A 23498-nucleotide genomic window follows, 5' to 3' on the forward strand; every position below is an offset into this window, starting at 1 on the left:
GACACGAAGGGGCAATTTAGCATGACCAATCCCCCTAACCTGCACATCTTTGGACACTAGGGGCAATTTAGCTTGGCCAATCCAACTAACCTGCACATCTTTGGACACTAGGGGCAATTTAGCATGACCAATCCACCTAACCTACACTTCTTTGGACACTAAGGGACAATTTAACATGGCCAATCCACCTAACCTGCACATCTTTGGACACTAGGGGCAATTTAGCTTGGCCAATCCACCTAACCTGCACATCTTTGGACACTAAGGGGCAATTTAGCATGGCCAATCCACCTAACCTACACATCTTTGGACACTAAGGGACAATTTAGCATGGCCAATCCACCTAACCTGCACATCTTTGGACACTAGGGTCAATTTAGCATGGCCAATCCACCTAACACGCATGATCCAACGATATGCAGGTTAGGTTGATTGGCCATGGTACATTACGATTAGCAGGGTAAATACGTGAGTTAAGGGGCTAGGGCCTGGGTGGGATTGTTGTCGGTGCAGGCTTGCTGGGCCAAACAGCCTCCTTCTGCACTGTAGGGATTCTATGGTTCTATCTTTGGACACTAAGTGGCAATTTAGCACGGCCAATCCACCTGACCGCACATCTTTGGACTGTGAGAGGAAACCAGAGCACCCGGAGGAAACCCATGCAGACAGTCACCTGAGGTCAGAATCGAACCTGGGTCCCTGGCGCTGTGAGGCAGCAGTGCTAACCACTGTGCCACCATGCCGCCACTTCAAAGCTTAGGGCCTATAGGCAGTGAAGTTATCAAAATCTGTCAAGGTAACCCAGAGAGTGGTGAGCGTGTGGAACTCATTACCACAGAACGCAGTTGAGCCAAAACATTGTATGTTTTCAAGGGGCAGTTAGATATAGCACTTGGGGTGAAGGAGATCAAAGGATATGGGAGTTTGGGGGGGAAGGTGGGGATCAGGATATTGAATTTGATGATCAGCCATAATGAATGGCGGAGCAGGCTTGACGGGCCGAATGGCCACCTCCTGCGCCTATTTTCTGTGTTAAGCCTTGGAGGAGAACATCATCCAGGGTCTTCCCCACCCTTCCACAGCAAGGGCCAGAATTCTCCGACCTCGCCCGCGGCTGGGATTCTCCAGTCCCGCTGCAGTGAATGGAGATTTGGCTGAGTGCCAAATTCTCCATTCTCGCTGGCAGCTGGAGAGTTGAGGGGGAGGGGGGGTGGAGTAACAGGCAAACGAGACCCGAGAACCCTGGCCAAGGTGTGCAAAAGCCACTCTGGCCCTGGTCAGGACAATCTGACGGGTTCATCTTGCATTGACAAAGCAGAATGGTGAAAGATCAGAACAAACTCTGGAGTGATGGGAGGGTCTGAGTTTTCTGAGCACACTTGTCTTTCTGCAATTAATATTCATTTTTAGATTATTTGATTTGATTTATTATTGTCACATGTATTGGGATACAGTGAAAAGTATTGTTTTTTGCGCACTATACAGACAAAGCACACCATTCATAGAGAAGGAAAGGAGAGAGTGCAGAATGTAGTGTTACAGTCATAGCTAGGGTGTAGAGAAAGATCAACTTAATGCAAGGTAGGTCCATTCAAAAGTCTGACAGCAGCAGGGAAGAAGCTGTTCTTGTGTCGATTGGTACGTGACCTCAGACTTTTGTATCTTTATCCCGGTGGAAGAAAAGTTTATTTATTAGTCACAAGTAAGGTTAACACTGCAATGAAGTTACTGTGAAAATCCCGTGGTCGCCACACTCCAGCGCCTGTTCGGGTACACTGAGGGAGAATTTAGCACGGCCAATGCATTTAACCAGCGCGTCTTTTGGACAGTGGGAGGAAACTGGAGCACCCGGAGGAAACCCACGCAGACACGGGGCGAATGTGCAGACTCCACACAGACAGTGACCCAAGCCGGGGATCGAACCCGGGTCCCTGGCGCTGTGAGGCAGCAGTGCTAACCCACTGTGCCACTGAAGAGAGTACGTCCGGGGCGCGTGGGGTTCCAAGAGATGTTCCAAAAGAGGTACAGATGGAGAAGACAACATGGGAGGTGGTTGCAGTGTGGTTGCTATGTGTAGTAACCGTGTTCAGAGAGAATGTATTTATGCTGTTGCCACGGTAAATTGAGGGAAGGTCAAGTGGACCCAATTCCCCTGAATGTAGCGAGTCAAGAACAATAGGGGAGGAAAGACGTCTTAAGGTTCGAGTGAGGTTGTTCAGGAGTTCATTTCTTCACAGAACGGTGAGTGGAATTCTGGAACTCTCCCCAACTCCCGCCATCAAGGAGCTGTGTGGGGAGAATCACAATCAAGTGAAAATTTCACCCTTGAGACGGATAGATTTTTGTTGATCAGGATGTTAAAAGACACGGAACCCAAAGGTTGACAACTGGAGTTTAAATGCAGGCGAGAGATAGGGTTTTAAAATGGACACGATGCCTCTCTGGATTCCTCAGTGGAAGCATAGAATCCAACAGTGCAGAAGGAGGCCATTCAGCCCATCGAGCCTGCACCGACAACAATCCCACCCAGTCCCTATCCCCGTCACCCCACACATTTACCCCACTAATCCCTCTAACCTACACATCCCGGGACACGAATGGGCAATTTAGCATGGCCAGTCAACCCAACTCACACATCTTTTGACTTTTTAAAAATTCATTCATAGGACATGGGCATCGCTGGCTGGGCCAGCATTTATTGCCCATCCCTAATTGCCTCTTGAACTGAGAGGTGGCATGGTGATACAGTGGCTGCCTCACAGCGCCAGGGACCTGGGTTCGATTCCCGGCCTCGGGTCACTGTCTGTGTGGAGTTTGCACGTTCTCCCCGTGTCTGCGTGGGTTTCCTCCGGGTGCTCCGGTTTCCTCCCACAGTCCAAAGACGTGCGGGTTAGGTGGATTGGCCATGCTAAATTAACCCTTGGTGTCAGGGGGACTAGCTAGGGTAAATGCGTGGGTTTATGGGGACAGTGTTGTTGGTGCAAATTCGATGGGCCAAATGGCCTCCTTCTGCACTGTAGGGATTCTATGATTCTAGGGGAGGCGATGGCCTAGTGGTATTATCGCTAGACTATTAATCCAGAAACTCAGCTCACGTTCTGGGGACCCGGGTTCGAATCCCACCACGGCAGATGGAGGAATTTGAATTCAATAAAAATATCTGGAATTGAGAATCTACTGATGACCATTGTCGATTGTTGGAAAAACCCATCTGGTTCACTGATGTCCTTTAAGGAAGGAAATCTGCCGTCCTTACCCGGTCTGGCCTACATGTGACTCCAGAGCCACAGCAATGTGGTTGACTCTCAACTGCCCTCGGGCAACTAGGGATGGGCAATAAATGCTGGCAAAGCCAGCGATGCCCATGTCCCATGAATGAATGAATAGAAAAATGATCCGATGAGTGGCTCACTCAGTCCAGAGGGCAGTTGAGAGTCAACCATATTGCTGTTGCTGTGGGGTAACATGTAGGCCAGACCGGGTAACGATGGCAGTTTTCTTCCCTAAAGGGACATTAGTGAACCAGATGGGCTCCTTCACTTGTAGACCCTCAGCTTCCCTGGATAACAGAGCATCTACCCCATTCGGGACAAAGCAGCCCCGCTTAACAAGCACCCCATCCACTACCGTTAACATTCACTCCCTCCACAACAGGGGAGCCGTGTGTACCATCTACAAGATGCACTCCAACGACTCACCAAGGCTCCTTAGACAACATCTTCCAAACTCGTGACCTCTACCATCTAGAACAAGGGCAGCAGATACATGGTAACGCCACCACCTGGAAGTTTCCCTCCCAAGTCACGCACCATCCTGACTTGGAAATATAATCGCCATTCCTTCACTGTCGCCGGGGTCAAAATCCTGGGACTCCCTCCCTCACAGCACTGTGGATGTACCTAAACCATGCATAATAAGGCTCAATAAGGCATTTCACCACTGCCTTTTCAAGGGGTAATGAGAGGTGGACAATAAATGCTGGTGGAAAATGGATAACAATCCAGCACTCCAGTGAAACTCTCTCACCTCATGATACATTAAATAAAAATTCACCTTACCCAAATCCTGGGCCCTAGTTGTGATTGGGAGTGCAGCCTGGGGCCTACCTTATTAGCTTGCAGCCTGGGGCCTATCCTTGGAGAGTGCAGCCTGGGGCCTGACCTTGGAGAGTGCAGCCTGGGGCCTGACCTTGGAGAGTGCAGCCTGGGGCCTGACCTTGGAGAATGGAGCCTGGGGCCTAACCTTGGAGAATGCAGCCTGAGGCCTAACCTTGGAGAATGGAGCCTGGGGCCTAACCTTGCAGAATGCAGCCTGGGGCCTAACCTATTAGAATGCAGCCTGGGGCCTAACTTATTAGAAAGCAGCCTGGGGCCTAACCTATTAGAATGCAGCCTGGGGACTGACCTATTAGAAAGCAGCCTGGGGCCTAATCTATTAGAGTGCAGCCTGGGGCCTAACCTATTGGAATGCAGCCTTGGTGCCTAACCTATTGGAATGCAGCCTCGGACCTAACCTATTAGAATGCAGCCTGGGGCCGAACCTATTAGAAAGCAGCCTGGGGCCTAACCTATTAGAATGCAGCCTGGGGCCTAACCTATTAGAATGCAGCCTGGGACCTAACCTATTAGAATGCAGCCTGGGGCCTAACCTATTAGAATGCAGCCTGGGGCCTAACCTATTAGAATGCAGCCTGGGGCCTAACCTATTAGAATGCAGCCTGGGGCCTAACCTATTAGAATGCAGCCTGGGACCTAACCTACTAGAATGCAGCCTGGGACCTAACCTATTAGAATGCAGCCTGGGGCCGAACCTATTGGAATGCAACCTGGGGCCTAACCTATTAGAATGCAGCCTGGGGCCTAACCTAGTAGAGTGCAGCATGGGGCCTAACCTAGTAGAGTGCAGCCTGGGGCCTAACCTATTGGAATGCAGCCTCGGACCTAACCTATTAGAATGCAGCCTGGAGCCTAACCTATTAGAATGCAGCCTGGGGCCTAACCTATTAGAATGCAGCCTGAGGCCTAACCTATTAGAATGCAGTTTGGGGCCTAACCTATTAGAATGCAGCCTGGGGCCTAACCTATTAGAATGCAGCCTGGGGCCTACCCTATTAGTGTGCAGCCTGGGGCCTAACCTTTTAGAATGCAGCCTGGGGCCTACCCTAGTAGCGTGCAGCCTGGGGCCTACCCTATTAGCGTGCAGCCTGGGGCCTACCCTATTAGAATGCAGCCTGGGGCCTATCCTATTAGAATGCAGCCTGGGGCCTACCCTATTAGCATGCAGTTTGGGGCCTACCCTATTAGCATGCAGCCTGGGGACTACCCTATCAGCATGCAGCCTGGGGCCTACCCTATCAACATGCAGCCTGGGGCCGACCCTAGCAGCATGCAGCCTGGGGCCTACCCTATTAGCATGCAGTTTGGGCCTACCCTATCAGCATGCAGCCTGGGGCCTACCCTATCAGCATGCAGCCTGGGGCCTACCCTATCAGCATGCAGCCTGGGGCCTATCCTATTAGCATGCAGTCTGGGGCCTACCCTATTAGCATGCAGCCTGGGGCTGACCCTTGGGCCTACCAAGCATTGACTGTCCCCCAGGGAAACTGGATAGGGAGGACTAAAAAAAGGGAGGCCTAGAAACATCCTTGTCAGCCAGCATTGGAACTGGGCCCTATTTAAAATCGCACTCTCTCCTCAGGTCTGGTTGCTCCCAGAGGCTTTACACCTCCAAACCTGGCTTCATAAAGGTTTTCACCGACCAGTTATCATAACTCGTGGATTGGGGCTAGATTAATCCCTTTCCAACAATGGGTGCACAAAATCCCACTTCCTGGAGCGGCACTATTTCCAATCTGGTCTCAGCGAGTCAGATTCTTGCCCCAGGTTTGGCAGGCCGTGGGTATGAGTATCCCAACGCAAAGTCCAGGCTGCGGCACTGGAGGAGTGCCGCACTGTCAGAGGTGCCATCTTCCAAATGGTGCCAAAGGATAGTTTGTGTCCACCCCAGAAGGTCCTGTTCGAAAGACGGCACCTCTGGCAGTGCGGCATTCCCTCAGTACGGCACCGGCTGTGACAGACTGGATTGGGGATGGGGCGCTGGAAGTGGGGGCTTGAATCCTTGTTAAGGTGGGCCCACTCCCAACAGAGACTCCCAGCAGGCCACATTCCAGGCAACCCCTGAGGAAAGGGGTTTGCAATTTGCTCTCAGCAGCATCCAGGTCGGGGAGAGGTCGGGGGGAGGTCGGGCAGGGGTCGAAGGGAGGGAGAAGGGCGAGGGGGTTGGCGCTGGAACATTTAATTCCCCAGTGCCAGCAGGCCATCCTACATACCACCACATCCCACGTTCAGAAGCACAGGGAAAATGGCAGACAGGAAAAGACCCTTTGGGCCATCCAATGCATTCTACAACCTTAATACCTGGGCACACCACATAATATCCGCTGGCACAGTGGTTAGCACTGCTGCCTCACAACGCCAGGGACCTGGGTTCGATTCCCGGCTTGGATCACTGTCTGTGCGGAGTCTGCACATTCTCCCCGTGTCTGCGTGGGTTTCCTCCGGGTGCTCCGGTTTCCGCTCTCAGTCCGAAAGACGTGCTGGTTCGGATGCATTGGCCGTGCTAAATTCTCCCTCAGTGTTACCCGAACAGGCGCCGGAGTGTGGCGGCTAGGGGATTTTCACAGTAACTTCATTGCAGTGTTAATATAAGCCTACTTGTGACACTATTAAATAAACTTTAAAAACATTCATCCTGTGGGAGTGAGCCCCAGATGGGGGTGGGGTTGGGGGGGGGGGGGGGGGGGGGAGTCATGTGTCCAGGTTGGCCACGTGCCGAAATATGCAAATCCTGGGGCTGAGCATGGACTTTCCCAGTCTGAGACTGGAGTTACAGAGGTTTACAGCATTGAAACAGGCCCTTCGGCCCAACTTGTCCATGCTGTCCCTTTTTTAAAAACCCCTAAGCTAGTCCCAATTTCCCGCGTTTGGCCCATATCCCTCTCTTCCCATCTTACCCATGTAACTGCCTAAATGCTTTTTAAAAGACAAAATTGTACCCGCCTCTACTACTGCCTCTGGCAACTTGTTCCAGACACTCACCACCCTCTGTGTGAAAAAATTGCTCGCCTGGACACTTTTGTATCTCTCCCCTCTCACCTTAAACCTATGCCCTCTAGGTTTAGACTCCCCTACCTTTGGGAAAAGATATTGACTATCGAGCTGATCTGTGCCCCTCATCATTTTATAGACCTCTATAAGATCACCCCTCAGCCTCCTACACTCCAGGGAAAAAAGCCCCAGTCTATTCAGCCTCTCCTTATAACTCAAACCATCAAGTCCCAGTAGCATCCTCGTAAATCTTTTCTGCACTCCTCGTCGAAGTGGTCGGTAGCACATTTCCTTCACAAACAGAAAATGCCTCCAGCCCCTCCGAGGGGTCACCCAGACTGGAAACGTTCGCTCTGTTCTCTCCCTGTCAGATGCTGTCGGACCTGCTGAGATTTTCCAGCATTTTGTTTTTGTTTCAGATTCCAGCGTCCGCTTTTAGTACATTTCCTTCCACCTGGTGCATGGTGTCGCTGTCACGATCAATAGTTTTGTTCAGTCACTAAATTTGCTGGTCGCCAATCTCTTGCGATATCGAAACATCCCGTTCCTGCCTGTCCTGGTGTTTGTGTTCCGTGTGGGTCTCCCTCTGCCCACTCACTACGGTAGCAGATTCCAACTTCTCAACACCCTCTGTTCTTTTGTATTCATTCTTGGAATGTGGGCATCACTTTCATTTATCTATTTATCGCCCAGCATTTATTGACCATCCCTAATTGCCCCTTGAGGGAAGGTGGCGGTGAGCTGCCTTCTTGAACCGCTGCAGTCCATGCGGTGTAGATACACCCATTGTCTGTTCCTCCCTAGTATTTTCGTATGATCCATAGAATCCCTACAGTGGCCATTTGGCCAGTTTAATTCTGCAATGACCCTCCGAAGGAGCACTCTACTGAGCCCCACTCTCTCACCCTATCCCTGTAACCCTGTGCATTTCCCATGGCCAATCCACCCAACCTACACATCAAAAGTTTATTTATTGGTGTCACAAATAGGCTTACCTTCACACTACAATGAGGTTACTGTGAAAATCCCCTAGTCGCCACACTCCGGCGCCTGTTCGGGTAACACTGAGGGAGAACTTAGCACCTAACCAGCACGTCTTTGGAGTGTGGGAGAATGTGCAAACTCTACACAGTAAGAGTTTTAACAACACCAGGTTAAAGTCCAACAGGTTTATTTGGTAGCAAATACCATTAGCTTTCGGAGCACTGCTCCTTCGTCAGATGGAGTGGATATCTGCTCTCAAACAGGGCACACAGAGACACAAAATCAAGTTACAGAATACTGATTAGAATGCGAATCTCTACAGCCAACCACCACCACACAGACAGTGAGACAAACACCACACAGACAGTTACCCAAGCCGGGAATTGAATCCGGGTCCCTGGCGCTGAGTGGCGGCAGTGCGAACCACTGTGCCACCTATTTGAGGCACAGAGGGTGCAGAAGAGGTTGACCAGGATGTTGCCTGGATTAGACGGTGTGAGCTATAAGGAGAGGCTGGACAAACTGGGGCTGTTTTCCCTGGAGCGGCAGAGGCTGAGGGGAGACCTGATAGAAGTCTAAAAAATTATGAGGGGCATAGATAGGGTTGACAGTCAGAATGTTTCTCCCCAGAGTTGGAATGTCTAATACTAGGGGTCACGCACTTAAAGTGAGAGGGGGAAGGTTCAAAGGAGATGTGAGGGGCAAGTTTTTCTATACAGAGAGTGGTGGGTGTCTGGAACGCGCTGCCAGGGGTGGCGGTGGAGGCAGATATGATAAGGGGCATGTCAGGAGCTTTTAGATAAGCACATGCAAGGAATAGTGGGATACGGATCAAGGGCAGGCAGAAGGGATTAGTTGAATTTGGAGCCACGTTCAGCACAACATTGTGGGCCGAAGGGCCTGTTCCTGTGCTGCACGGTTCTACGTTCTATGATTTGAGAGCTGCAACAATTATCTCAGCAGTGCAAGTTCTATTCGCAGAGTAAGAGAATAATGGAACCCAACTCACTTCCAGGGAATTTATGGAATTTGAGGAACGGTGCAGAATCATAGAATCCCGACACTGCAGAAAGAGGCCATTCGGCCCATCGAGCCTGCACCGACAACAATCCCACCCAAGCCCTATTCCTGTAAGCCCATATATTTACCCCGCTAATTCCCCTAACCTACACTAGGGGCAATTTAGCATGGCCAATCCACCTAACCTGCACATCTTTAGACACGAAGGGACAATTTAGCATGGCCAATCCACCTAACCTGCATATCTTTGGACACTAAGGGGCAATTTAGCATGGCCAATCCACCTAACCTACACATCTTTGGACAGTAAGGGGCAATTTAGCATGGCCAATCCACCTAACCTGCACATCTTTAGACATGAAGGGACAATTTAGCATGGCCAATCCACCTAACCTGCACATCTTTAGACACTAAGGGACAATTTAGCATGGCCAATCCACCTAACCTGCACAGCTTTGGATACGAAGGGGCAATTTAGTATGGCCAATCCACCTAACCTGCATATCTTTGGACACTAAGGGGCAATTTAGCATGGCCAATCCACCTAACCTAGACATCTTTGGACAGTAAGGGGCAATTTAGCATGGCCAATCCACCTAACCTGCACATTTTTGGATACGAAGGGGCAATTTAATATGGCCAATCCACCTAACCTGCACAGCTTGGGACTCTACGGGGCAATTTACCATGGCCAATCCACCTAACCTGCACATCTTTGGAATGTGGGAGGAAACCCATGCAGACATGGGGAGAATGTGCAGACTCCACGCAGACGGTCACCCAAGGCTGGAGTGGAACCCTGGTCCCTGGTGATGTGAGGCATGCTAATCACTGTGCCACCCATTGCCGAGTGTATCACTCGGCCATTTCAGAGGGGCAGTTGAGATTCAACCACACTGTTGTCACAAGTAGGTCAGACCAGGTAAGAAGGGCAGATTTCTTCAACTAATGCGAATTTGTTTTGACAACTCTGGTAGTTTCACAATCATTATTCATAAGGCGAGCATTTAATTCTGGATTCATTCATTAAATTGAAATTCCTCAGCTTGGCAAGGTGATACCATCACCTCCCCAACCTCTCAACCCAGGAACCATCCCACCATGCTCCCACCCTGTCCCAGGAAGAAATATCACACGTTACAGTATAGATCTATGTTATATCAGTACAAATGTACGCATGTATACACGGAATAGTCACTGTTTTTAAAATATGATTATATATTAAACTCGAGGTGAAGTCTAAGAGAAATTTTACTTTTCTGTGGACAATGAAGTTCTGTTCTACTCTTCTGAATCCCCGACTGAATTCCTTGGCAACTATTTTGTTGCTGAAAAAGAGACATGCTGTTGAAGCTTTTCATCTTGCACTCATCAGAACAGATTCGCAAGAATACCAGTAGTAAAAGGAACAACAATTTAAAATGCATGGGAAGAGTGCGCTGACTGGCTGGCAATTGGACTCTGATTGGTAGAGGCGTTACCATGCAGAATGCACCAGGGAATAGTTAACTGCCAAGCCTTTGTTTAAATTCAAGCCAGTCTGATTGGTCAAGGCACTGAACTGAGGAATGATCCAAGGAATGGTTGTCCCCCCCACTCTCCAGCTTGTGTTGAGTTGGAAAAGATGCATCGCAGCAATAAGCCAACTTCTACCAGATGACTAGAACTATTGAATCTTATAATGGCCAAACTGGAACTTGTCCATCCAGCTTTTGGTTCCTCCCATCATCTTAATGATGAGGCAGGGCAAGAAAGGAAAAGGGAAGCAAATCCTGTACCCCGGATCCTACTACCTCATGGGACGCTCTGCTCCAAGTGCCCAAAGATCCGTGGGGGTTGGAGATCAACTCTCGCCCCTGGCAGAAACCCGCGACCCCAATGAGGGATAGCTGTCAGAGGAAACATTCCCTCAACACCCACTCGATCGAAACCTTCCATAGAATAGAATCATAGAATCCTTACAGTGCAAAAGGAGGCCATTTGGCCCATCGAACCTGCACCAACAACAATCCCATCCAGGCCTTATCCCCATAATCCCACATATTTACCCTGATACTGGCAAGGGGGTTAAGGGGCAATTTAGCATGGCCAATCCAACTAACCTACACATCTTTGGACAATAAGGGGCAATTTAGCATGGCCAATCCAACTAACCTACACATCTTTGGACAATAAGGGGCAATTTAGCATGGCCAATCCACCTAACCTATGCACCTTTGGACACTAAGGGACAATTTAGCATGGCCAATCCACCTAACCTACACATCTTTGGACAATAAGGGGCAATTTAGCATGGCCAATCCACCTAACCTATGCACCTTTGGACACTAAGGGGCAATTTAGCATGGCCAATCCACCTAACCTACACATCTTTGGATTGTGGGAAGAAACCGGAGGAAACCCACGCAGAGATGCGGGGAGAACGTGCAAACTCCACACAGACAGTGACCCAAGCTGGGAATTGAACCCCGGGTCCCTGGCGCTGTGAGGCAGCAGCGCTAAAACCACTGTTGCACCCGGTTAGGCTTCCCCTTTCGCGAGGGAGAGGGACCAGCCTGTTCAAAGCTGGAAGCGACTCACCTGGGCCAATCGACCCAACTGGAAAAATCACACCACCCGGGCGTTCAGCAAAAGGCTACCTGGACCCCGTCTCAAGAGCCCCTGGAAGGCGGGGGGGGGGGGGGGGGGGGGAATAGAAGGACCCCTCAAGATTTCAGCAGATTTACAGATGTGAACCACCGCAAATGGACCCTTACACATCCACATCAGTTACTTTTCTACCATATTCGAAACAGCAATAGCCTCCCTGGGATAGGAGTATGAATGAAGTCAAACACACAGAGAGAGAGAGACAGAGGGGAACTGTGGCCTTGATAATTCTCAATGCAGCCCATTCTGGATACATACATATATATTATCCATATAATTTTGTGAATGGAGGATCACGTGATCCATCCAGGGTCGCTTGAAAACAACAGGTGGAAAAAAAAGGGGGAAGAGAAGGAATGTAGCAAAAAAAATGTAACAGAAAATGTAGCAAAACTCCAAAGGAAAGAGAGAGAGATACAATAATTGCAACATTTTTTTTGTTACACACACACATTGATACACATCCCCCAAACACCGCGGATACATTCAAACGGGGATTTATTTTTTGTGAATGAACCCCAAATGCAAATGAGGCGATTGAGAAAGGCTTATCCCTTCCCATCTTAAAAAATGATCAATTTCATTCACAAAAATAAACATATTTGGGGGGGGGGGGGGGTGGGATATCAAATTGTAATATCAGGCTGAAATTGCAAGGTATTAACAGAAGTAAATAGATGGACAAATTTCAATTTGCCACACACCAAATTGAAATGTCAAGATATTGACAAAAACCAAAATAAATTAATAGTTGGGGGAGGAAATGCCAATTTGTAATATCAGGTTCAAATTGCAAGGTGGGAATTGGGATGGCTAAGATTATTTTTTGCAGTGCTGCTGGATCTGGAATCTCTCTCTCTCTCATACATATAATTCTAATTGTTTAATGGTGATTATTCCAGGCCTCTGTCTCTCTCTTGTTAAACAGACTGGACTCACTCCTGATGCATGTTCTTCACGCTCCAGTTATAGTATCGTCTCCCCTTTTTTCCAACATCTTCCATCAGACAGCAGCCATGTTTCCGCCAGCCTTGCTTTTCCTTTTATTATCTCTATTTACATCTGGATATATAAATATGTATTTTGGTGTAAAAAACAAAACCAATCTCTGATTTCCCCCCCCTTCCCTTCCCCAACCCACCCCTCCCCCCCTCCAACACCCCCCCACCCTCCTTCCCTCCCACCCCCCTCCCCCCGGATCTTCCAGCCACCCTATCCGGCAATGGGGAGTCTAGAACCGGCTGCTCTCACAGTCCACAGCCCGGTGCAGTCCCCCCCCCCCCTACCCAGCCAGCCACCGGGTCCTAGCGCGCGCCCCCCTCTCCTCCAACTCCCACCACCTCCCTCACCATCACCATCCGACACCCCTCCTACTCCTCAGAATCGAATGGCAGTGTTCTGCCTGGTCCTAGAGTCCACCCCAGTGTGTGAGTGAGTGTGTGTGAGAGAGGAGAGATTTTGGGAGGCCATCCAGACAGATTAACTACAGTGGGGGTGGGTGAGTGGGTGCGGTGAGGGAGTGAGTGTGGGGGGGAAGAGAGAGCGTGGGGTGGGGGGGGCGGAGTGAGGGGAGTGGGGGAGTGGGTGGAGGGTGAGGGAATGGGTGGGGGGAAAGATAGAGGGTGGGGGAGTGGGTGGGGGTAAAGAGAAGGAGTGGGGGGGAATGAGGGTGGGGGTGGGGGTGAGGGAGTGGAGGGAGGGAGGGAGTGGGTGGGGGGAGTGAGGGAGAGGTTGGGGGGAGTGAGGGTAGGGGGGAGTGAGGGTAGGGGTGGAGTGGGTGGGGGGAGGGTGGTGGAGTGGGTGGGGGGAGGGTGGTGGAGTGGGTGGGGGGAGGGTGGTGGAGTGGGTGGGGGGAGGGTGGTGGAGTGGGTGGGGGGAGGGTGGTGGAGTGGGTGGGGGGAGGGTGGTGGAGTGGGTGGGGGGAGGGTGGTGGAGTGGGTGGGGGGGGAGAGGGTTGGGGAGTGGGATGGAGGGGAGAGGGTTGGGGAGTGGGATGGAGGGAGTGAGGGTAGGGGTGGAGTGGGTGAGGGAGTGGGTGAGGGGGTGGGGGGGGTTTGGGGAGGGTGAGGGAGTGGGTGGGGGGAGGGGGAGAGAGTGGGTGGGGGGAGGGTGAGGGAGTAGGTGGGGGGTGAGGGAGTGGGTGGGGGGAAGAGAGAGAGTGGAGGACTGGGTGGGGGAAGAGAGAGGGTGGGGTAGGGGTGGGGGAGGGTGAGGGAGTGGGTGGGGGGAGGGAGTGGGTGGGGGGAGGGTGAGGGAGTGGGTGGGGGGAGGGTGAGGGAGGGAGCGGGTGGGGGGTGAGGAAGTGGGTGGGGGGAGGGTGAGGGAGTGGGTGGGGGGTGAGGGAGTGGGTGGGGGGAAGAGAGAGAGTGGAGGACTGGGTGGGGGAAGAGAGAGGGTGGGGGAGTGGCTGGGGGGGGGGAGTGAGGGTAGGGGAGAGTGGGTGGGGGGAGGGTGACCGAGTGGGTGGGGGGGAGGAGGCGTGAGTGGGTGGGGTGGAGGGGGGTGAAGAAGTGAGGGAGTGGGAGGGGGAGGAGGCAAGAGGGTGGGGGGAGAGGGTGGGGAAGGGGGAGTGGGTGGGGGGAGAGGGGGGAAGGGGGAGTGGGTGGGGGGAGAGGGGGGGAAGGGGGAGTGGGTGGGGGGGAAGGGGGAGTGGGTGGGGGGAGAGGGGGGGAAGTGGGGGACGGGAAAGTGAGTTCAGGGGGAGTGGGTGGAGACGGGGTTTGTTTGGGGGAAAAATTGGGGTGATAGAGTTGGAAATTTGGGTTGTCGGAGGGTGGGGAAGAGTTGGGGGAAGATTTGATTTGATTTGATTTGATTTGATTTATTATTGTCACATGTATTAACATGCAGTGAAAAATATTGTTTCTTGCGCGCTATACAGACAAAGCATACCGTTCATAGAGAAGGAAAGGAGAGGGTGCAGAATGTAGTGTTACAGTCATAGCTAGGGTGTAGAGAAAGATCAACTTAATGCAAGGTAGGTCCATTCAAAAGTCTGATGGCAGCAGGGAAGAAGCTGTTCTTGAGTCGATTGGTACGTGACCTCAGACTTTTGTATCTTGATCCCGATGGAAGAAAAGTTTATTTATTAGTCACAAGTAAGGTTAACACTGCAATGAAGTTACTGTGAAAATCCCGTGGTCGCCACACAGTCTGTTCGGGTACACTGAGGGAGAATTTAGCACGGCCAATGCACGTCTTTTGGACTGTGGGAGGAAACCGGAACACCCGGAGGAAAGCCACGCAGACATGGGGAGAACGTGCAGATTCCACACAGGCAGTGACCCAAGCCGGGAATCGAACCCGGGTCCCTGGCGCTGTGAGGCAGCAGTGCTAACCACTGTGCCACAGAAGAGAGTACGTCCGGGGCGCGTGGGGTTCCAAGAGATGTTCCAAAAGAGGTTCAAATGGAGAAGACAACATGGGAGGTGGTTGCAGTGTGGTTGCTATGTGTAGTAACCATGTTCAGAGAGAATGTATTTATGCTGTTGCCACGGTAAATTGAGGGAAGGTAAGTCCATTCAAAAGTCTGACAGCAGCAGGGAAGAAGCTGTTCTTGAGCCGGTTGGTACGTGACCTCAGACTTTTGTATCTTTTTCCCGACGGAAGAAGGCGGAAGAGAGAATGTCCGGGGTGTGTGGGGTCCTTAATTATGCTGGCTGCTTTGCCGAGGCAGCGGGAAGTGTAGACAGAGTCAGTGGATGGGAGGCTGGTTTGCGTGATGGATTGGGCTACATTCGCGACCTTTTGTAGTTCCTTGCGGTCTTGGTCAGAGCAGGAGCCCATACCAAGCTGTGATACATCCAGAAAGAATGCTTTCTATGGTGCATCTGTAAAAGTTGGTGAGAGTCGTAGCTGACATGCCAAATTTCCTTAGTCTTCTGAGAAAATAAAGGCGTTGGTGGGGCTTTCTTAACTGTAGTGTCGATATGGGGGGACTAGGACAGAACAAAGAAAATTACAGCACAGGAACAGGCCCTTCTATTCCCATCCTATTCATAATTTGTCCAGACGCCCCATAAAAGTCACCATCGTATCTGCTTCCACTACCTCCTCCGGCAGCGAGTTCCAGGCACCCACCATCCTCTGTGGAAAAAAAACTTGCCTTGTGCATCTCCTTTAAACCTGTGCCCCACGCACCTTAAACCTGTGCTCCCTAGAAATTGACTCTTCCACCATGGCAAATGCTTCTGACTATCCACTCTGTCCATGCTCCTCATAATCTTGTAGACTTCTATCAGGTTGCCCCTCAACCTCTGTCGTTCCAGTGAGAACAAACCAAGTTTCTCCAACCTCTCCTCATAGCTAATGCCCTCCATACCAGGCAACATCCTGGTAAATCTTTTCTGTACCCTCTACAAAGCCTCCACATCCTTCTGGTATTGTGGCGACCAGAATTGAACACTATATTCCAAGTGCAGCCTAACTAAGGTTCTATAAAGCTGCAACATGACCTGACAATTTTTAAACTCAATGCCCCGGCCGATGAAGGCAAGCATGCCGTATTCCTTCTTGACTGCCTTCTCCACCTGCATTGCCACTTTCAGTGACCTGTGTACCTGTACACCCAGATCCCTCTGCCCATCAATATTCTTACGGGTTCTACCATTCACTGTATATTTCCTATCTGTATTCGATCTTGCAAAATGCATTACCTCACATTTGTCTGGATTAAACTCCATCTGCCATCTCTCTGCCCAAGTCTCCAACTGATCTATATCCTGCTGTACCCTCTGATGGTCCTCATCACTTTCCACAATTCCACCAATCTTTGTGTCATCCACAAGCTTACTAATCAAACCAGTTACATTTTCCCCCAAGTCATTTATATCTATTACAACAGCAAAGGTCCCAGCACTGATCCCTGAGGAACGCCACTTGTCACAGCCCTCCATTCAGAAACGCACCCTTCCACTGCTACCCTCTGTCTGCTATGTACATCCCATCGTATCAGGCAGTGGCACCCTGTGTGAGAACCTCTCCGCCTACGTTGAGGGCACCCTGAAAGCAATTGTACAAAGAACCGCCAGATTTTGTCGCGACACTACGGACTTCCTACAGAAACTCAGCACACATGGAGCAGTTGAACCAGGAGCACTCCTCGTCACAATGGATGTCTCGGCACTCTACACCAGCATCCCCCATGCTGACAGCATTGCTGCAACTGCCTCAGTACTCAATGCCAACAACTGCCAATCTCCAGATGCAATTCTCCAACTCATCCGCTTCATCCTGGACCACAATGTCTTCACCTTCAACAACCAGTTCTTCATCCAGACGCATGGAACAGCCATGGGGACCAAATTCGCACCTCAATATGCCAACATCTTCATGCACAGGTTCGAACAAGACTTCTTCACCGCACGGGACCTTCAACTGATGCTATACACCAGATACATCGATGACATTTTCTTCCTTTGGACTCATGGTGAACAATCATTGAAACAACTATATGATGACATCAACAAGTTCCATCCCACCATCAGACTCACCATGGACTACTCTCTGGAATGGGCTGCATTCTTGGACACATGGATCTCCATCAAGGACAGTCACCTCAGCACCTCACTGTACCGCAAGCCCACGGATAACCTCACGATGCTCCACTTCTCCAGCTTCCACCCAAAACATGTTAAAGAAGCCATCCCCTACGGACAAGCCCTCCGTATACACAGGATCTGCTCGGATGAGGAGGATCGCAACAGACACCTACAGACGCTGAAAGACACCCTCATAAGAACAGAATATGGCGCTCAACTCATCGATCGATAGTTCCGACACGCCACAGTGAAAAACCGCACCAACCTCCTCAGAAGACAAACACGGGACGTGGCGGATAGCGTACCCTTCATCATCCAGTACTTCCCCGCAGTGAAGAAGCTACGACATCGTCTCTGGAGCCTTCAACATGTCATTGATGAAGATGAACATCTCGCCAAGGCCATCCCCACACCCCCACTTCTTGCCTTCAAACAACCACACAACCTTAAACAGACCATTGTCCGCAGCAAACTACCCAGCCTTCAGGAGAACAGTGACCACAACACCACACAACCCTGCCACAGCAACCGCTGCAAGACGTGCCGGATCATCGACACGGATGCCATCATCTCACGTGAGAACACCATTCACCAGGTACACGGTACACACTCTTGCAACTCGGCCAACGTTGTCTACCTGATACGCTGCAGGAAAGGATGTCCCGAGGCATGGTACATTGGGGAAACCATGCAGACGCTACGACAACAGATGAATGAACACCGCTCGACAATCACCAGGCAAGAGTGTTCCCTGCCTGTTGGGGAACACTTCAGCGGTCACGGGCATTTGGCCTCTGATCTTCGGGTAAGCGTTTTCCAAGGCGGCCTTCACGACACACGATAATGTAGAATCGCTGAGTAGAAACTGATAGCCAAGTTCCGCACACATGAGGACGGCCTCAACCGGGATCTTGGGTTCATGTCACACTATCTGTAACCCCCATGACTTGCCTGGGCTTGCAAAATCTCACTAACTGTCCTGACTTGAGACAATACACATCTCTTTAACCTGTGTTTAACCCTCTCTCCACTCACATTGTCTGTACCTATAAAGACTTGAATACCTGTAAAGACTCGCATTCCAACCATTATCTTGTAAATTGAGTCTGTGTCTATGTATGCCCTGTTTGTGAACACAACTCTTCACTCACCTGAAGAAGGAGCAACACTTTGAAAGCTTGTGCTACCAAATAAAGCTGTTGGACTTTAACCTGGTGTTGTGAGACTTCTTACTGTGCCCACCCCAGTCCAACGCCGGCATCTCTACTTCTATGACCGAGCCAGTTCTGTATTCATCTTGCCCGATCACCTCTGATCCCCTGCGACTTCACCTTCTGCACCAGTCTGCCATGAGGGACCTTGTCAAAAGCCTTACTGAAGTCCATGTAGGCAACATCCACTGCCCTACCCTCATAAATCATCTTCGTCACTTCCTCGAAAAACTCGATCAAGTTAGTGCGACATGACCTCCCCTTCACAAAACCATGTTGCCTCTCGCTAATACGCCCACTTCTCCCCAAGTGGGAGTAAATCCTGTCTCGAGGAATCCTCTCCAATAATTTCCCTACCACTGACGTAAGGCTCGCCGGCCTGTAATTACCTGGATTATCCTTGCTATCCTTCTTAAACAAAGGAACAACATTGGCTATTCTACAATCCTCTGGGACCTCCCCTGTAGCCAGTGAGGATACAAAGATTTCTCTCAAGGCCCCAAACAGGACACCTAAAAACCTGAAGTTCTCGACCATTTCTACTTCAAACCCCTTTGATGTAGATAGGGGCATGTTCTCCTTTACGCTTCCTGAGGTTGATGACAATCTCCTTCGTTTTGTTGACATTGAGGGAGAGATTATTGTTGCCGCACCAGTTCACCTGATTCTCTATCTCATTCCTGTACTCTGTCTCGTCATTGTTCGAGATCCGACCCACTACGATGGTGTCGTCAGCAAACTTGAGAATCGAATTGGAGGGGAATTTGGCCGCACAGTCATAGGTATATAAGGAGTATAGTAGGGGGCTGAGAACACAGCCTTGTGGGGCACCGGTGTTGAGGATGATCGTGGAGGAGGTGTTGTTGCCTATCCTTACTGATTGTGGACTGTGAGTTAGGAAGTTCAGGATCCAGTCGCAGAGGGAGGAGCCGAGGCCCAGGCCACAGAGTTTGGAGATGAGTTTTGTGGGAATAATAGTGTTGAAGGCTGAGCTGTAGTCAATAAATAGGAGTCTGACATAGGTGTCCTTGTTATCTAGGTGTTCCAGGGTTGAGTGCAGGGCCAGGGAGATGGTGTCTGCTGTGGACCTGTTGCAGCGGTAGGCGAACTATAGTGGATCCAGGCAGTCTGGGAGACTGGAATTGATTTAGAAACATAGAAACATAGAAAACTACAGCACAAAACAGGCCCTTCGGCCCCACAAGTTGTGCCGAACATATCCCCACCTTTTAGGCCTACCTATAACCCTCCATCCTATTAAGCCCCATGTACTCATCCAGGAGTCTCTTAAAAGACCCTATTGAGTTTGCCTCCACCACCACTGACGGCAGCCGATTCCACTCACCCACCACCCTGTGTGTGAAAAACTTCCCCCTAACATTTCCCCTGTACCTACACCCCAGCACCTTAAACCTGTGTCCTCTCGTAGCAGCCATTTCCACCCTGGGAAAAAGCCTCTGAGAGTCCACCCGATCTATGCCTCTCAACATCTTATACACCTCTATTAGGTCTCCTCTCATCCTTCGTCTCTCCAAGGAGAAAAGACCGAGCTCCCTCAGCCTATCCTCATAAGGCATGCCACTCAATCCAGGCAACATCCTTGTAAATCTCCTCTGCACCCTTTCAATCTTTTCCACATCCTTCCTGTAATGAGGCGACCAGAACTGAGCACAGTACTCCAAGTGGGGTCTGACGAGGGTCTTCTATAGCTGCATCATTATCCCCGGACTCCTAAACTCAATCCCTCGATTGATAAAGGCCAGCACACCATACGCCTTCTTAACCACCTCCTCCACCTGCGGGGCCGATTTTAGAGTCCTATGGACCCGGACCCCAAGGTCCTTCTGATCCTCTACAGTACTAAGAGTCTTTCCCTTTATGTTGTACTCCTTCATCCCATTTGACCTGCCAAAATGGACCACTACGCATTTATTTGGGTTGAAGTCCATCTGCCACTTCTCCGCCCAGTCTTGCATCCTATCTATGTCCCTCTGTAACTTCTGACATCCCTCCAGACTATCCACAACCCCACCAACCTTCGTGTCGTCGGCAAACTTACCAACCCATCCTTCCACTTCCTCATCCAGGTCATTTATGAAAATGACAAACAGCAAGGGTCCCAGAACAGATCCCTGGGGCACACCACTGGTGACTGACCTCCATTTAGAAAAAGACCCATCTATACCCACTCTCTGCCTCTTTTGGGCAAGCCAGTTCTGGATCCACAGGGCAGCAGCACCTTGGATCCCATGCCCTCTCACCTTTTCTAGAAGCCTTGCATAGGGGACCTTATCGAACGCCTTGCTAAAATCCATATAAACCACATCTACCGCTTCACCTTTGTCAATGTGTTTAGTCACATTTTTGAAGAACTCCATCAGGCTCGTAAGGCACAATCTGCCTTTGACAAAGCTATGCTGAGTATTCTTGAGCATACTAAACCTCTCTAAATGCTCATAAATCCTGTCCCTCGGGATCTTCTCCATCAGTTTACCAACCACTGAGGTTAGACTCACCGGTCGGTAATTTCCTGGGCTATCCCTATTCCCCTTCTTGAAAATAGGAACCACATCCGCAATCCTCCAATCGTCCGGCACCTCTCCCGTCTCCATCGACGACGCAAAGATCATCGCCAGAGGCTCTGCAATCTCCTCCCTCGCCTCCCACAGTAACCTGGGGTACATCCCATCCGGACCCGGCGACTTATCTACCTTGATGCCATTCAAAGATTCCAGCACAACCTCTTTGTTAAAGTCCACATACTCAATCTTTTCAGTCCACCGCAAGCCCACAGTACATCCACCCAGGTCCTTCTCCTCTGTGAAAACTGAGGCAAAATACTCATTAAGCACCTCTGCCATTTCTACTGGTTCCGTACAGATTTTCCCGCCTTCACCTTTTATAGGCCCTATTCCTTCACGTCTCTTCACATATTTATAGAACGCCTTAGGGTTTTCCTTAATTCTACTTGCCAAGGCCTTCTCGTGACCCCTTCTGGCTCTCCTAATTTCCTTCTTTAGTTCCTTCCTACCAGCCGTATACTCATCTAGATCTCTATCTTCACCAAGCTCTCTGAACCTTTTGTACGCTTTCCTTTTCTTCTCGACTAGGTCCCGCACAGCTTTCGTGCACCACGGTTCCTTTAACCTACCAACTCCTCCCTGTCTGCTCGGAACGTTGTCCTGTAGAACTCTAGACAGACATTCCTTGAAAAACTGCCACCTCTCTTCAGTAGATTTCCCCAAGAATACCTCCTTCCAATTTACTCCTCTAATTTGCTGCCTTATGTCTTCATATTTCCCCTTACTCCATATAAACGCTTTCCTAGCTTGCCTGATCCTCTCTTTTTCCAATGCAAGCATAAAGGAGATAGAGTTATGATCGCTATCCCCAAGATGCTCTCCCACTGAGAGATCTGACACCTGTCCAGGCTCATTGGTCAGTATCAGATCAAGTACAGCCTCTCCTCTTGTAGGTTTGTCCACATGCTGTGTGAGGAAACCCTCCTGAACACACCTAACAAACTCCTCCCCATCCAATCCCCTTACCCTCGGGATATTCCAATCTATGTTTGGGAAATTAAAGTCTCCCATCACAACAACTCTGCTATTATTGCCATGATTAACTTTTCGAAGCACTTCATAATGATGGATGTCAGAGCCACCGGATGATAGTCATTAAGGCACGCTGCTTGGCTTTTCTTAGGTACCGGGATGATGGTCGTCTTCTTGAAGCAGACAGGGACCTCAGATTGGTGTAAAGAGAGGTTGAAGATGTCTGTGAATACCCCCGCCAGCTGATCCACGCAGGATCTGAGTGCTCGTCCAGGTACCCCATCCGGGCCAGTTGCTTTCGGTGGGTTGACCTTCAAGAAAGCTGCTCCGACATCTGCAATGGTGACCCCAGATACAGGTTCATCCAGGATTTACAGGGTAGAGGGCATGCTCTCGCTGACCTCTTGCTCAAAACGGGTGTAGAATGCGTTGAGCTCATCAGGGAGGGGTGCGTTGGAGCCGGCGATTTTACATACCGTCATCTTGTAGCCTGTTATGTCTTGCAGACCTTGCCATAGTCGGCGGGGGTCGGTGTGGCTAGCCTGGGACTCTAGCTTGGTCCGGTGCTGTCTTTTGGCATTTGATGGATCTCCTTAGATCGTATCTAACTTCCTTGTATAGTCATGATGTGGAGATGCCGGTGTTGGACTGGGGTAAACACAGTAAGAGTTTTAACAACACCAGGTTAAAGTCCAGCAGGTTTATTTGGTGGCAAATGCCATCGGTCACTTTTGCTACCAAATAAACCTGTTGGACTTTAACCTGGTGCTGTTAAAACTCTTACTTTCTTGTATCGGTCACTGTGGCCTGACTTGAACGACTCAGTAAACAGTGGATAGCCCTGTTCATCCAGGGTTTCCGGCTGGTTTCCTATTAAGGTGGGAGTTTTTAAAAAATATTTTTCCAATTCAATCAAATCAAATCCAATTCAGAGTCTCAACAAGTTGAGACATTTCAGATCCAGGCTGACAAGACAGGGCGAGCGACCAAAACCACCCTGTCCTGGGCCTGATCTACATGAGTCAAGCTGATTGGAGAAGGGGGAGGATCCTCTTCCAAGACTTGAGCTCATTTGCATCTTAGCCAAAAGGCCGAGATGCCGCTTTTAAAAATCGCTTCATATGAAACATATGAAGCCCCAGCGTAACCTCATGACCTCAACCAAGTGCAGATCCGATACTACACTTGATCTTAGCCAAAAGGCCGAGAAGCGAAGTTACACCACCGGGACCCCCTATTAAGGTGGGGGTTACACCACCGGGACCCCCTATTAAGGTGGGGGTTACGCCACTGGGACCCCCTATTAAAGAGAGAGTTACACCACCGGGACCCCCTATTAAGGTGGGGGTTACGCCACTGGGACCCCCTATAAAGAGGGAGTTACACCACTGGGACCCCCTATTAAAGGGGGAGTTACACCACCGGGTCCCCCTA

General features: G+C 50.3%; 1 pseudogene; it reads right to left on the reverse strand.

Annotated features, from left to right (window-relative positions):
- Positions 1 to 23149: 23149 nt before the first annotated feature.
- Positions 23150 to 23279, reverse strand: LOC144511569 (U2 spliceosomal RNA; annotated as a pseudogene).
- Positions 23280 to 23498: the final 219 nt, after the last annotated feature.

This window comes from Mustelus asterias, chromosome 24, assembly GCF_964213995.1.
Source record: "Mustelus asterias chromosome 24, sMusAst1.hap1.1, whole genome shotgun sequence".
Lineage (NCBI taxonomy): Eukaryota > Metazoa > Chordata > Chondrichthyes > Carcharhiniformes > Triakidae > Mustelus > Mustelus asterias.